We start from the raw sequence: 15784 nt of genomic DNA, 5'->3' as shown, positions 1-15784 counted from the left end.
GACCGGCGGGGTGGCCTCCCGCTTCGGTCGCTCCAATTCGGGGCTCCCTCCTCGGCACGGGGGCCCCACACCAACACTTCACCTGGGTCCCCTTGCCTCACGGGGACCTAGGGCTTGGCGACGCTCTCCTCGCTCTGGCGGGCCGGCACCGACAGCGTGCCCCGGCCCCGCCTTCTCCACCGGCCCCTCGCGTGGGGCACAGACCAGCGGGGTGGCCTCCCGCGACGGTCGCTTCACTCGGGGTTCCCTCCTCTCACGGGGACCCCGCAACGGAGCTTCACCCGGGTCCCCCTCCTACCTCACGGGGACCCGGGGCTTCGATTTCCCTTCTCCCGGCCTTCTCGGCCGATAACCAATCCCTGCGCGGCCTTCAGGGGTCACGGCCGCGCAGGCCAATCAGTGCGTGGCGGGGGCGGGCCGATGACGCGGTCAGGCCCCCGTCACGTGACGAGGTAGACGGCGGCTTCAGGGCCCAGCGCGGCCCTCACTCCACTTCGGCGGCCCTCTCCTGGCACCGGGGGCCGCCGCAACGAGGCCCTCAGCAGTGGGGGGGTCCCACACACGCCGGACCGCGGCGGTGAATCCCAGCGGCGATAAGGGGTAGGCTCCCTTGTAATTAATTAATAATAAGGCAGACAGCGCGCTGACACGAGGGTAGGCTCCTCAGCGCTGTTTCTCCTCACAGTTTCCTCAGCCCACACAGCGCGATTCTCCTCAGCAGATGGCGCTATTTACAGCGCACTGCTCTTCAGCGCTTCACCACACAGCGCTATGCAGGGCACAGTTCGAGTTCCTAGCGCTTCTCAATTATAGCGCTTGACAGGCAGTCCAGGGGCAGTCTAATAGACACAGTTCCTCGAGGGCACACTCCTCCTCAGAATAGCGCTTGCCGGGCAGTACCTCACTAGGGCAACAGTTCCTTCAGGCAGCTCCTCACGACCCAGTACTTCCACAGGGTCACAGCTTCAGCAGGGGGAGTGGACAATCCTATTTCTCACCTCCTGGGCGCTTCTTCATCGCAGCGCTGGCGTAACTCCCGGTTCCCACAGTGTCAGGGACCTGGGTAGGGGCCCTCCCTAGTCAGGGGCCCATGGGGACAGCAGAGGGGGGGTTTATAGGGGTGCAGGGCCCAGCTCACAGGCCCATGTGGCGGTCGCACCTCACAGCAGGTCCCCTCTCTTCCTTGTCCCAGCGCTGACTGACTCTCTGGTGACACTTCCCCTATTTATACCCTCCTCCCAGGCAGTGCCAGGACCTTCTAGAATGTTGGCACATCTAGCCTAAACTGGTTCTAGGGGAGGGGGTGAGCACCCTGGGTGCCAGGCTTTCCCTCCAAAAGCTAGGGGTAGCTGGGTAATATTAACTAGACCGCTGACCTATGTCAGTCCAGTGGCAAAACCCATGGCCATGGCATCCATTTTAAAAGCAATACATTTCAGTCAGGTGCAGTTTTAAAATGGGGGATTTTACAAGTGCTCACATTATGTCAGATAATTACATTTTTCAAAAGGGGTCTCACACCACTCATGGCCTATACAGGTTTAATCCCATGGGGGAGACATCCTAGGTAAGGGGGTCAAAAGCGAAAAATTTTGGGGGAAAAAGGCCAAGTCCAACACGACTCCCCCCCAGCCAAAAGCCGGGGTAGACACATCAATGCCTTGATGGGCTTCCCTGCTTGGGGCGGAAAAAGGTGGACGCAGGCCTGCAACTACAGGAGCACCTGCAGTCTCTCCTCCACTCTGGAACCCAATGGTTCTCTTTCGCAACCCTCCCTTCACCAACAGAACCACCCCACTGGTGTTCCCTAGTGGGATGTTTCTCCTTCCTAGAGTGGGAGGCTCTAGCCTCAGGCTTGTGATACTCTGGAACCACTCTCTTCTCTCCAAATTTCCACTGGTCCACCCACCTGGGGTCTACACCCTCAGAATGACCAGCCCTTAGGGGCGAGGCTCCCCTCCCCCTACTTCTCCTCCTAGGGTTCCTCCATCTCCTACGCCTGGGGACACCCTCACACAACTCTCTCCCCAACCTGGAGTCGAAACTCACAGGCTGAACCGGTGACAGGGGTGAGTCCTCCCTCTCCCTGCACCCCCTCCCAGAATTCTGCACCCTCCTACCCGGAGAAGTACCCCTGGGAGTCACTTCCGGGGGGACTCTGATTACAGATGTCCCTCCCACCAGGGCAGGCAACTCCTGTCCCTGGCCACCCAACCCAGGATCTGCGCCCTGTGGCTGAGCTGGTGACAGAGAAGAGACCTTCCTCCCTCTGCACCCCCTCCCAGAGTTCCGCACCCTCCTACCCGGAGAAGTACCCCTGGGAGTCAATTTGGTAGGGACCTGCTTTACAGGAACCCCACCCTCCAGGCCAGGCAACTCCTGAACCTGGAACCCCAGTCCAAGATCTAGACCCTGTGACTGGTCAGTCCCCCGAACCACCGAAGCTCTGATTAATGATGCTCCGGGTTCTCCTGACATAAGGGGATCCCTCCCTCTGGATGACACATCGGGGCAGCCTAGCCTCCCAAGCTGGGGTTCTCTTAAAGAACACTCCGGGCCTGGTGGCCGCAGCTGGGGTACCTTGGGACACCTCCCCGTCTCACTCCCTTCGGGATCATTCCCCTCAGCCTTCCCAGACACTCTGGCACTTACCCAGTGGTCTGCCTCCCGTGCAAGTTCCCTGGGGTCTGAGAACCCGCACTGCAACAGATGGTGACGCAGTCTTGGGAAACAACTCCTCAGCATGTGCTCCCGAATAACGGCATGGCACAGCCCTTCCCAATCCTCCACTGCTCTCCTCACCACCCAATCCTCCAGTACAGTCCAACACTCCTCCTCAAATTCTCCCCAGGACTGATGGGACAGCTTTCCCCTGCCCCTGAACACTAACCCGTCCTCCTCTTCTGGGGAATCAGGCACAGTCTCCTGGGCTGCGGGAGTGGGACTCCTTGCACTGGACCTACACTCGCTGCCACCACTGGATCCCACCCACCTCGGGGAATCCAGACTCCTGAAACCACTCTCAGGGGTCAACCTACCCACCTGAGCTGATCTCTCTCTGGCGAAGGCCCTCTCCGCCTCCGCCATCCTCTCCAGCGCTAGGACCCTTTCAGTCTCTAGTCGCTGCTCTTCTACCCTCAGCTGCGCTAAGCCCTCGGCATGCCTGAGCTTTGCCAGCGCCAGCTGATACTCCCTCTCTTCTCGCCTATCTACCCACTCTTCTGGGGACAGGGAAAGGGATGGGGCAGTGCCCCCGGGACTGGACCCAGTGCGAGACTCCCTATCTTCGGTGTCCTCCACAGCTACTGGCATCTCCGCCCTCTCAAACTCTTCCTCCTTCTCGGAATAACTACCTCCCAGGGTTCTGGATGGGGAGCCCTCTTTCTGGTCTCTAACCCACTGACCCTTCAACACCTCGGGGGGGTAGTCAGACAAGTCCCCATCAATCTCTAAGGGCTCTCCTCTCTTGAGGGCCTCATAGAGAAACAGGTTCCTCCTAATGTTCCCTACTGGGGGTATCCCTCTCTCCAGGAGGAAGTCTATCACCTCCTGTTCGGTGTATTCCATCAGTTCCACTTCCTGGTAGATCAACCCCATCGTGGCGAGGTACACCCGGGACACACCCTCCCAGTGGAACAAGGGGACAATTCAGAACACTCTTCAGGAGGAAGCAATAAAAAACACAATAATCCCCACAACAAGGCTCGGATTACATCCAAAGCTCTATTTGCAGTGTAACCTGTGGCCGCTGTGGTACTGCGCAAACACAAGTCCTATCCCACCGCTCTACCACCAAATGTTGGAAATGGGGGTCGCCCAAGTCTCAAAGGGGGTAGCATGGCATCAAGCGGGCAGGCCAAACTTGGAGGACATGTGAAGCATTCCCGCAGTACCCTCAGTCAACACACCAGGCACACTACAAAAGAGGCAGGACACCAATTTGAGTTGGAAAATTAAGCAGTTTAGTATCTCCAACCTGCAAGGCAAAAAGGAAAAATACACTGGTAATCACAACAAGGCGCCAACTGGCGCCAGAGCCAAGTACATCCTGGGGAATTATTTACATGGGACAAAAAGGGTTGAGTCCAAAGTCCATGCTGTAATAAAAATGGTTGGTTAAATGAACATTAGACCTGGGGCCAATCTGGCGGGGCCAACTCAGGGTCTCATCCTTAGGGGTAGGCTGTAATTGCAAACTCTAATATTATGCATTAATACACTTTATGCGTTATTACGCCAAACCCCACCTCTGTAAGGGAAAACAGAACATCACAGAACCTTTAATATTAGACAGGAGTACCTGTAATAAAACATCAGGTTTCTTCCCCCCTCCACCTAGGGAATTACACATCAGGCAGGGCCTACTCAGGCCTTCATCCTTGAGAGGTTGGCTGCAATTGTAAGTTGCATATTAGCATAACTACACCTCATGCGTGACAACGCCAACCCCACCCCTGTAAGGGAAAAACAACAACAAAGCATTACAGCACATACTAGTCAGGAGCACCTGTGAGAAATCAGTACGGCAGGCTCATTAACCAGGGGCATAACAGGGGCCTGGAATAACTCTTCAGGCCAGCATAGGGGCACCACGGCACTAACAGGGCGCAAAAGCATACGATCACCCATCAGGTGTAAAACCACAGTATACCTAGGCCTCAATAACCTTAGTGTAGGCATAACATTTGCATAACCACCTTAGCAGGGTAATCAGTAGACCATAACACTAGGCGCAGTGGCGCATCACACCTGGACAGGTAACATGAAACGCTGCGTTACCCTAGGCAACCAGCATCCTGATCAGAAATGAACATGGCAAATAACCATTGCAGGGCACAGGGGTCAACAAGCCATTAACAACCAGGCTGAGTTACCCAGCCCTTCACTCTGCAGGGCCTGACACCTAGCTAGGGGTTAACTTGTCCCTCTACCAATCCCGGGGAGGTTTCAGTAATGTCCCAGCCCAGTCTAGAGGCTTAAAAAGGAGATCAATAGGGCCAATGAAGATCAGTACAGTTTCCAGGGGCGAGCACCGACCCTGTGCCCCGACCTCCACACAGTTTAATCCAAGCCCCACTCACCAGGCTCCATAGGTTCTGCGGGGCGTCCTTTGGGGTCTCCTCTGCAGGGGGGGGGACCAGGCACCGACAATATGCCTCGAGGCCCCCCTTTCCGCGGCGTCACCCGGGGCCCAGGGGTTCCAAAACGGCCTCTGGACGGCCACTCTCTCCTCACCCGGGCCTCCTTCTCTCAGAGGGGCCTGGGGCTTCAACACGGTGTCTGGGCACCCGTGGGGGAAGCCTGCCTGGCTTTCCTCCCACGTTTCAAGGCTCCGGCAGACGGCTTCGTTGGAGGGGGCGGGGCTGGCACCGACAATGTGCCCCGGCCCCTCACTGAGGACCACAGACCGGCGGGGTGGCCTCCCGCTTCGGTCGCTCCAATTCGGGGCTCCCTCCTCGGCACGGGGGCCCCACACCAACACTTCACCTGGGTCCCCTTGCCTCACGGGGACCTAGGGCTTGGCGACGCTCTCCTCGCTCTGGCGGGCCGGCACCGACAGCGTGCCCCGGCCCCGCCTTCTCCACCGGCCCCTCGCGTGGGGCACAGACCAGCGGGGTGGCCTCCCGCGACGGTCGCTTCACTCGGGGTTCCCTCCTCTCACGGGGACCCCGCAACGGAGCTTCACCCGGGTCCCCCTCCTACCTCACGGGGACCCGGGGCTTCGATTTCCCTTCTCCCGGCCTTCTCGGCCGATAACCAATCCCTGCGCGGCCTTCAGGGGTCACGGCCGCGCAGGCCAATCAGTGCGTGGCGGGGGCGGGCCGATGACGCGGTCAGGCCCCCGTCACGTGACGAGGTAGACGGCGGCTTCAGGGCCCAGCGCGGCCCTCACTCCACTTCGGCGGCCCTCTCCTGGCACCGGGGGCCGCCGCAACGAGGCCCTCAGCAGTGGGGGGGTCCCACACACGCCGGACCGCGGCGGTGAATCCCAGCGGCGATAAGGGGTAGGCTCCCTTGTAATTAATTAATAATAAGGCAGACAGCGCGCTGACACGAGGGTAGGCTCCTCAGCGCTGTTTCTCCTCACAGTTTCCTCAGCCCACACAGCGCGATTCTCCTCAGCAGATGGCGCTATTTACAGCGCACTGCTCTTCAGCGCTTCACCACACAGCGCTATGCAGGGCACAGTTCGAGTTCCTAGCGCTTCTCAATTATAGCGCTTGACAGGCAGTCCAGGGGCAGTCTAATAGACACAGTTCCTCGAGGGCACACTCCTCCTCAGAATAGCGCTTGCCGGGCAGTACCTCACTAGGGCAACAGTTCCTTCAGGCAGCTCCTCACGACCCAGTACTTCCACAGGGTCACAGCTTCAGCAGGGGGAGTGGACAATCCTATTTCTCACCTCCTGGGCGCTTCTTCATCGCAGCGCTGGCGTAACTCCCGGTTCCCACAGTGTCAGGGACCTGGGTAGGGGCCCTCCCTAGTCAGGGGCCCATGGGGACAGCAGAGGGGGGGTTTATAGGGGTGCAGGGCCCAGCTCACAGGCCCATGTGGCGGTCGCACCTCACAGCAGGTCCCCTCTCTTCCTTGTCCCAGCGCTGACTGACTCTCTGGTGACACTTCCCCTATTTATACCCTCCTCCCAGGCAGTGCCAGGACCTTCTAGAATGTTGGCACATCTAGCCTAAACTGGTTCTAGGGGAGGGGGTGAGCACCCTGGGTGCCAGGCTTTCCCTCCAAAAGCTAGGGGTAGCTGGGTAATATTAACTAGACCGCTGACCTATGTCAGTCCAGTGGCAAAACCCATGGCCATGGCATCCATTTTAAAAGCAATACATTTCAGTCAGGTGCAGTTTTAAAATGGGGGATTTTACAAGTGCTCACATTATGTCAGATAATTACATTTTTCAAAAGGGGTCTCACACCACTCATGGCCTATACAGGTTTAATCCCATGGGGGAGACATCCTAGGTAAGGGGGTCAAAAGCGAAAAATTTTGGGGGAAAAAGGCCAAGTCCAACAGACCTCATACTAATTTCCAGCCATGCTGCACTGCCATGGAAACTACTGGTATACTGTATAAATGAAGTACACAACACACAACATTTAGGGGGTTCCATGACCATGGTCATTCTCTCAATAACTCAACTGTAAGTTTGTGAGCAGGAAAAAGAAAGCCTTCCCAACAAGCATACATGGTGAATATTATTTATAATATTAGCATACTTGGGCCTGCGATCTTCATGGTAGACAGTAGAGTGCCAAAAATGTGTTCTTAAACTTACAGTATCACAAGATCTATAGGAGAGAGGGAAGGCTTATTACTAACAAAGCAGAAGATAAGCAAACTAGAGACAAGTACAGACTGGAAAAAGTCAGCTACAAAGAAGAAGAAAAAAGCATGTCATAAGGAAAAAAAGATAATGCAGGGATAACAGGAATGAAACAATAATTGAATAGAGGAGTTGGAAAAAAAGGAGACAGTATAAAAAAATGAATGAGGCAAAATGTAATTGTGGCATAGTGGGCAGATGAAAAAAGAGCGAATCCATTGTGCTTTGCACGAGTGGGTTCATATCCTGTCCTTGTCGCCACATGAAAGGAAGATGGCAGGTAAAGGTGTCAGTGTAACTTTGTTTCTCGCCAGTAACATCAGCCTCCAGGTAGCAAATCCCATCCAGGAACCCAGCATCAACATTTTAATACCCCCTAAATCCTCCCTGAGCCTACAACAATCAAAAAACCCCAAATTAGGGAAATGATAACAATAAATAATAGGACTTACTGGGGCTAGCAGAGCCTTGAGCAGCGACGCTGGTGGTCGGCACCTCCTGCTGTCCAGGTATTCCTGAACTCCTCCCCACAATGTCCCTCGTCTTGCCCATGAGTGCTAATGTAGGAAAAGAAGAAGATTAAAAAACATTAGTGATTTAGTTAATATCCACAACATTTTTATGAAAGGCAAGTGCATTTTTATTGTACTTCTCTAAAACAGATTGCCTATAGTACTAGTTTCTAGTCTATTGACTATCTTTGAATTGACCATACTAATCCTAAAATCCCTATTCCAAATAATCCTGAACAAAAAACTACACTTGGAACTCATGCATTGCAGTGAAATGATCTTTGAGTTTATTCTCATTTCTTAACCCCCTTGATGGACTAACTCAGTCTCCCTTTTTTGCAATGTATAGATACACACTATACATCGCCGTGAAATAGCTTGGAACTGTACAAGCTACTTAAACAAAGTCACAAGGAACGCTAACTTACTGACATCACTGATTCACTATGGTGACAGGAGGACAGAAGGGTCTGAAATGGCTTCTTGATTAATCAAAACTGTGGGCACGAGAAAACTCTGTGCTCTGAAGAAGCGCACTGCGAAATGAACCTAAAAGGTTTCAACCATAACTGTCTCAACTTTGAACAAATTTCAAAATAATTTTTCAAAATTCAAAACACTGCATAAACTTTCTTTTATAGTTACGATGCAAGCTTACATCAAAATGTTTACAATTGTTATAAGTGAAAATTATTGATTCAAATCATTATAACTTGATCACATAAAATAGGAGCTACTGCATCAAATGCATCTTGATCAAATACTTTTTTGAAACCCCAATGCATTTCGGGTGATACCCTTCTTCAGGGGCCCCCCAATGCATTTCGGGTGATACCCTTCTTCAGGAAGAAAAAAACATTTCCTTCAGATGGCCTCCTGCTGGAACACAAAATGAAAGATCAAAATCAGAAATCCATAACATTTCATTTGGTGTAATTTCATTGTTACAGGTGATAATTGGTTTATCAATATTCTCAGGCACGTGGACCAGAGCTGCTCCTGTCAGTCACCCAAATGAAACTGTGCTTATAGTGAACTGTGCAATAACCCAGTAATTGAAAATCAGCAAGATTACATTGAAACATTCTACGATGAATTAACAGCGGCGGAAAACAGGCTTCATTATTCATATGACCAAGAGGCATTTCTCATAGCAAAGCTGTGAACATGCAGTAACCTAATCTACAAAGGTGCCGAACTGTGTCATGTAACACTATACTATTAACTGTGAAAAAAAATGAATGAACATCAGCACTCCCCAGAGCACTAAATGTTGTTTGTCAATGTGCAAAACCGGCCTCTAAAGCTCCAAAATTAAAACTGGTGCCCCTGGTCGAGGAAACACTAAGATTAGTGACTGGCTCGACACATGCATTTATATAGGGAGATATGCGAAAATACGCTTGCGTACCTCTGGGGTATATGACGTAAAGATGGGTTAAACCGCTGTGACATAATCCATCTGTGACGTAAGCACAGGTGATGAAGGTGCTGAATAAGAAGTTTACATGCATATAATACCGGTCACTCGATAAAAGACTCACCCGATTGGTTTGTATATTCGATGTCCGTACGACCACGCCGTCACAATTGTGTGTGCTAAAATATTAAACATACATGAACACAAGTTATGCCCTTGCTCCGTACTAGAGTGTTCTAACTCTTTTCAACTTTTTCAATGCTTGTAATGGAACTTACCAAGTCCAGTTCCTTCACTGTAGCTCCAATGTAGGAACTACGTGTGTAAGTAACATTTTATCCATATTCCGGTGCCGCCCTTCTAAGCGTGATTGTGAACTAACTTTATTGCACATGCAAAGTATGCTCAAATGTCAGGCGGCTACGTCTGGTGCGAGTGTAGCCCGGGAATTACTCAATCAGTCTGCCAATGTCGTATGCAGCTATGCATCTGGTTCCTCAATTCTACTGATGGAACCTAATAGTAAGAGGTACGCTCTGAATCTTTAGGGATGTGTACAATGCCAAAATTTGAAGCCATAACAATATTAGGGATTGAAAAATAATTAAAGAATAAAAAACATGAATGAAAATACGAATACGAATACTAAAAAAATTACAAAAGAGAGTGTTAAAAGTGAGCATGTCTGAAACAGGAGGTCTTTGTGTGTGAGAGTAGTGATTTACATAAGTTGGTCATCTGGTATCTGTGCCTTATTTTATAATTAATCAGCCACAGCAAGTGCAAATGATGAGTATAATAAGGTAGTTCCAAGCACATGCCTGGAAAAAACTGGAACAAATAATAGTTATACTCTAAGTGTAAAATAAACATAGCTTACCTCTGAGTGTGGGCTGCTTATCAGAATTGTATTTAGCATTGTAGAAAACCAGCAAATAATTAATACTCACCAAACCCTGGATTATATACACTGAGTAGGTCCTGCTCCAATTCAAGAATATCAGCCCAGCGGTACGTTAGCTGGTCGATGGTGCGCAGAACCTGGCTGGTGAATCACATGTACCGGGCCAACCTCCCCCAGTGCAGCCGATGCTCCAGCAGGGGGTATACACTTCTAGGTTCATGGGGTGGGGGATAATGGGTCCGGAGCCTTGGCAAACCTGTGATAATAGAGTTGATCTGGAATGGTCTACTCGTTCTTGACAATGAGAGACCATTTCCCCATTACTGGTATAGAACTTTGTTGGTGAGTCAGAACAAGTAAGAAATATCACTTGTTCTCTGGAAACAATTCCAATTTTATTTTGTGATAGTTTGAGACAGAGAAGAACATATAGAAGCCAAAACGTGTTTCATCCCCTTACACTGGCCATCTGGCCTGGGGCTCCTTCAGGGCTGTGCATCAAAGACAGGTGTGTAAATAATTGTGAAATAGGCACAGAGAAACATTTACACCGATCAAGTAGTGCACATATATATGATTAGAATCCACCCGTTTTTATAGTGTAGGAAAGATATACACGAAAGGGAGGAAATTAGAAAGGAATAGAGAGTGCAAAATGAGGGTGTAGAGAAATTGGAAGGCAGAGGAAATGATCAATAGGGAGAATTAGGGTGTCAGGATTGAGAGACATAGGAAGACCGTCGAAAGAGAAACCAGAAAACGGCAAGAACATCAATAGTTATCAGTCAGGAGTACAATTTGTTACAGTTATTTGCAAATATTTGTATGGCAAGTGAGAAACATCCAAATTGACACGAGAAAAACGCCACAAAAAGAGAAATTAAATGGCAAAACAGTATTTACAAACAGTGTGAATGCGAAAGATGGGGATGATGGGGAGGGGAAAGGGGTAAAAATAAGGGTGCCCGGACAACTCTGTTCCACCCAAGGAATGTGCAGATTTTGCCTGTTACGCATTTACGAAGTAGGCGGAGCAGGTAAATCTCCACACACTCGCAGCAGAGCGGAGCTAGCCTCCGACCCACCTCCCACCTGTGCTATTAAAACATTTTTAAAATCTATTTAAAAGACCCAGAAAACTCCTTACCTTGTCGGAGGCCTCCCCGGGCTATCTTGACTTCTTTATGAAAACTCTGCATGCGCGGGAACCTGCGCATGCGCATTTCTCACGAGGAATGCACATGTGCGGGTGCCCAAGGATGTGCAGTTTTCATGAAGAAGGCGCAATAGCAAAGAGGGCAGCATGGGGACGCCACTGATAAGGTAAGGAGTTTTCTGGGTCTTTTAAATAGATTTTTAAAATGTTTTAATAGCGCGGGTGGGAGGCGGGTGGCGTGCAGCAGAGCTACAGCGAGTGTGCGGAGATTGGTTCAGTTTCCTTGGCACTCTGCGTAGCCCTGCTATGCCCACTACGCCCAGCCCTAGTAAAAAGGAGGGGGGAAGAAAAGGGGGAGAAGACCTGAGTGCACATATTGCAGTATGCACAGGTAAAGGGCAAGTCAAATTACATTTAAAGGTAATCAAATCCAACACAATAAACAATATGCACACATAGTCAGTAAAATAATTGTAAGGCATTAGTGTCATGTCAGACATTATGATACATACGAAGTCTGGGATGTAGGGATAAAAAGAAGTCTAAAATGGATAAGTCTCATAAGCAGGAATCACCGGTATTCCCGAAATGTGCTTACCTTTAGAAATCAAGGTATAGTATCGGAGTTGGGCCTAAAAAAAGTAAAGGTCTTTTATTTTGTGAACATAAACCTGCGAGAGGGTGAAGACAATTCAGATTTGGTCTAACAAAAACAGGGCTGGTCTCACTATGCCTAGGAGACTAAGTTACATAACGGCTCGGACTTTGAAAACGAGCGGTGTGCAATGAGAGTTCACGGTGGAACTTACTTGGAAATAAGGAGTATAAAGACTCTTCTTTCTACAGAGATCCGTAGGCATGGGCAATTTGCCCCTGGATCATTGCGTTTATGAAGGCATCGGACTGTGGTCCTTCCAGATCCAGGTATTGGGGTCCTAAAAAAATCTGGGTGTAAACTCTAAAACAATCACAGGAGTCTTGACTAAAACTCCAGAATTTGTGATCATAGTGGCTGTAATTAGGCTGACTTACACAACGGAGTTGGAGAATGTAACCTATGGAAAATGTCAGCATGGTAGAATTACCTGAATGGGAGTGTAGGGGTGAACTATTGCGACAGGACCTAGTAACGGATGGCATTCTGATCAACGGGTCATTGTGCAATCCTGCTGTTGTCACAGATGGTGCAAGTAGCAGTTGTTGCAGGGATTCTGCTCCTACACAGAACTGTGCATAGAGACTTGGAACCTCAGTGAATTAGGGTGTGCCAAAACTCACCTTAGTAGCCAAAATCCCCTACCAGATTAGCAATCAGTGTCTCATTGGTTCTTACTCACCCCCAATGATTAGACAACCCAGAACATGAACTTATAACATCTCAGGTAACGTGGAACACATGAACACTCTTTCGTTATACTAACATACCAGTCCAGAACGAGGAGTAAATGAAGACACATGCAAGTTTGAAATATTTATTTCTAATGCCGTTTTCTCAGGCTCAGTATCTTAGCTAATACAAGCAAACATATTATAAGCAACAAGGATATCAGCATAGTTACTATTCCATAAAATACAAAGGGAGAAAGCATGTTAAAATACTAAAGGGAAGAAGGCTAAATAACACCTCAGTCCCTTCCTCGCTAGTATATTATATTATATCTAAAGAAGGTCTCTTTGGGTTTTAGAAGGGCGGCCCCATACCTCTGGTCTTAGTAGAAAGGGATCACATCATCTTCTACACCAGCTCTCAGCATGTGAATATTCATCAAGTGTGTTTGCATGCTCTGCGCAGTGCATTATTAAACGCCCCAAAACCAGAGTTGGCCACAGCTGCATATGTGTTATGTCTAGGATGTGGGCTGATCAGACCGAACAACAACCACTGTGTTGAAATAAACTTGAAGGCCTCAGCACTCACTGTTCAGACATAGCTTACCAAGCAAAGCTGATACTATAGGAAAACATATTATTCTTGGGTGAAGCAAAATATTCTACTAGGCTCAAAGCATTAATAACAATATGTGCCATGTTCAAAAAGGAAAAAATGGCGATTAAACTTCAAATAAGCTCATGCTAACTTAACACAGTGTAAAGGCAAAGCCTATCTCCATGACACAGTAATGGAGTTGCACAGGGGGAAGTACCTTTTCCTCAACCAGAGGGTAGAGGCATACTCTGTGTTGTCAGACAACTTGGCAGGTAGAATGTGGGTGGAATTTATGTAATGGTTGGAAGAGTGCATGAGTGCCCCTGGTCAGAGGTGTGCCCTCATTTCAGGGATATGTCAGTAGTTGAACATCAGGCAAGAAAATGGGTCTATGGAGAAATCTGAAAGGGTGTTACTCATCACCCAACCATACCTGAATTTCCGCATCTTTATTCAGTCCAAGTTTCACAGTATTGAATTGGAGAATAAGTTTAGTCTCTCTTGTTTGTAGTGTCTTTTCTCTGTCCCCTCCTCTATGTACCATGCTGACGTATTCCATAGGTTACATTCTCTAACTTCGTTGTTAAGTTAGCTTAATTCCAGCCACTATGATCCTGAATTCTGAAGTTTTAGTCAAAGACTCCTGTGGTTGTTTTAGAGTTTAAATTCTCTAAGGTAGCGCCCAGATATTTCTTGTGACCCCACTACCCAGATCCGGAAGGAACACGTGTCGGATGCCTTCATAAGCGCAATGATCAGGGGGCAATTTACCCATGCCGATGGATCGCTGCAGATAGAAGAGGCTTTATCCTCCTTATTTCCAAGTAAGTGCTGCTGCGAATTCTCATTGCTCACCGCTCATTTTCCGAGCCGCTATCTGACTCTGGTCTCCTAGGCGTAGCGAGACCAGCCCCATTTTTGTCAGACCAAATCCGATTTGTCTTCTCCCTCTCTTCCCAGTTTACGTTCACGCAACACAAGATCTTTACTTTTCTTAAGCCCAACTCCAAAACTATACCTTGAATTCTAACGGTAAGCACATTTCGGAAATACCGGCGATTCCTTCTTATGAGACTCACACATTTTAGACTTTATTTTCCACCCAATAGTCACACGGAGGATTTTCACACCAACCCTAGCTGTCATAGGAGGCCTCTTTTGCACTATGCTATACAATTATTATTATTATGTTTCTTATATAGCGCCTGAATCGACCACCGAAGGAGTATCTCCGCGCTTGCCTTGGGATCCCGTCCTGGCTTTTCCCTGTGAGATAGCCCCTACAGGGCATCCCCAAGGTGAAAGCCAGGCATCCCGCCACGGGGGGCCATTGTGGAGATTAAGCAAGCTTAATGCCCAGAGTTGCAGAGTGTGAACCCATGATTAGGTCAGGCACCGAAGCGAGAATTATCGAGTCCATGGACATTTGAGCTCAAGACCCTGCCGCGTTGGGAATTGAACCCTGGTCCCGGGCCTGACCTCTGCTTCCGGGTCTGCCTGCTCTAACCAGTGAGCCACACTTCTCCACAAGAGCACCTATGCAGGCCGTGCCCAAGGATTACATCATGGAAGTCCATGATTCCCTAGAGGACTGTGGGCAGATTTGTAATGCTATGCCAGATAAGATTATAAACTGGCCCTCATAAACATTGGAATTATTTTCCTTCGTCAATGTATTCTAATCTAAGGCTACACTTTACTTCCTTACTTTACTTCCATCCGCCCCTGGAATGCTGCTCCCTGTATCCTGGATTTCGTATGTATCATAATGTCTGACATAGCACTAATGCCTTACAATTATTTTACTGACTATGTGTGCATATTTTTTACTGTGATCGATTTGAATACCTTTAAATGTCATTTGACATGCCCTTTACCTGTGCATGCTGCAATATGCGGGCTCAAGTCTATTCCCCCTTTCCTCCCTTTCCACCTTCCCCCCTTACACCAGTCCATCTTCTGCATTCACAGTGTTTATAAATACTGTTTTGCCATATTATTTCTCTTTCCGTGCCCTGTTTCTTGGGTCAACTGGATGTTTCTCACTTGCCATACAAATATTTGCGAAATAACTGTAACAAATTGCACTCCTGATCTGATAACTATTGATGATTTGGCAGGGAACCAGAGCACACTATACTTTTTCAAATGATATCTTCTTCATCAAATGTTCATTCATTCGGGATAGATCACACCAAATGGAGATTTTTCAAAAGGATTTTATTTGTGAACAGTGTCCACCTCTCGGGAATCACTGTATCTGTCACTTAAGCCTACACGTGTTTCATCACAGCATGTGGCTGTGACTCTTCAGGGCTAAATAAGAAATATATAACGAAAAATAATGAAAACCATAAGTGGATATTGTAAACACACGAAAAATACGTGTGAACAGAGGGACACCAGTGAAGTGGAAACCAACACAGTAAGGGCGGGAAAAGAAAAAAAGCATATGGTGACTTGTGCTTTTGCATTTGAGGCGAGAAATTTTTTGAACGTTTGTGAATCATTCTACAACTGTGTGATAGAGT

This window comes from Lissotriton vulgaris, chromosome 3_1 (assembly GCF_964263255.1).
Source record: "Lissotriton vulgaris chromosome 3_1, aLisVul1.2, whole genome shotgun sequence".
NCBI classification, from domain to species: domain Eukaryota; kingdom Metazoa; phylum Chordata; class Amphibia; order Caudata; family Salamandridae; genus Lissotriton; species Lissotriton vulgaris.
Note: the sequence above shows the minus strand (reverse complement) of the source record.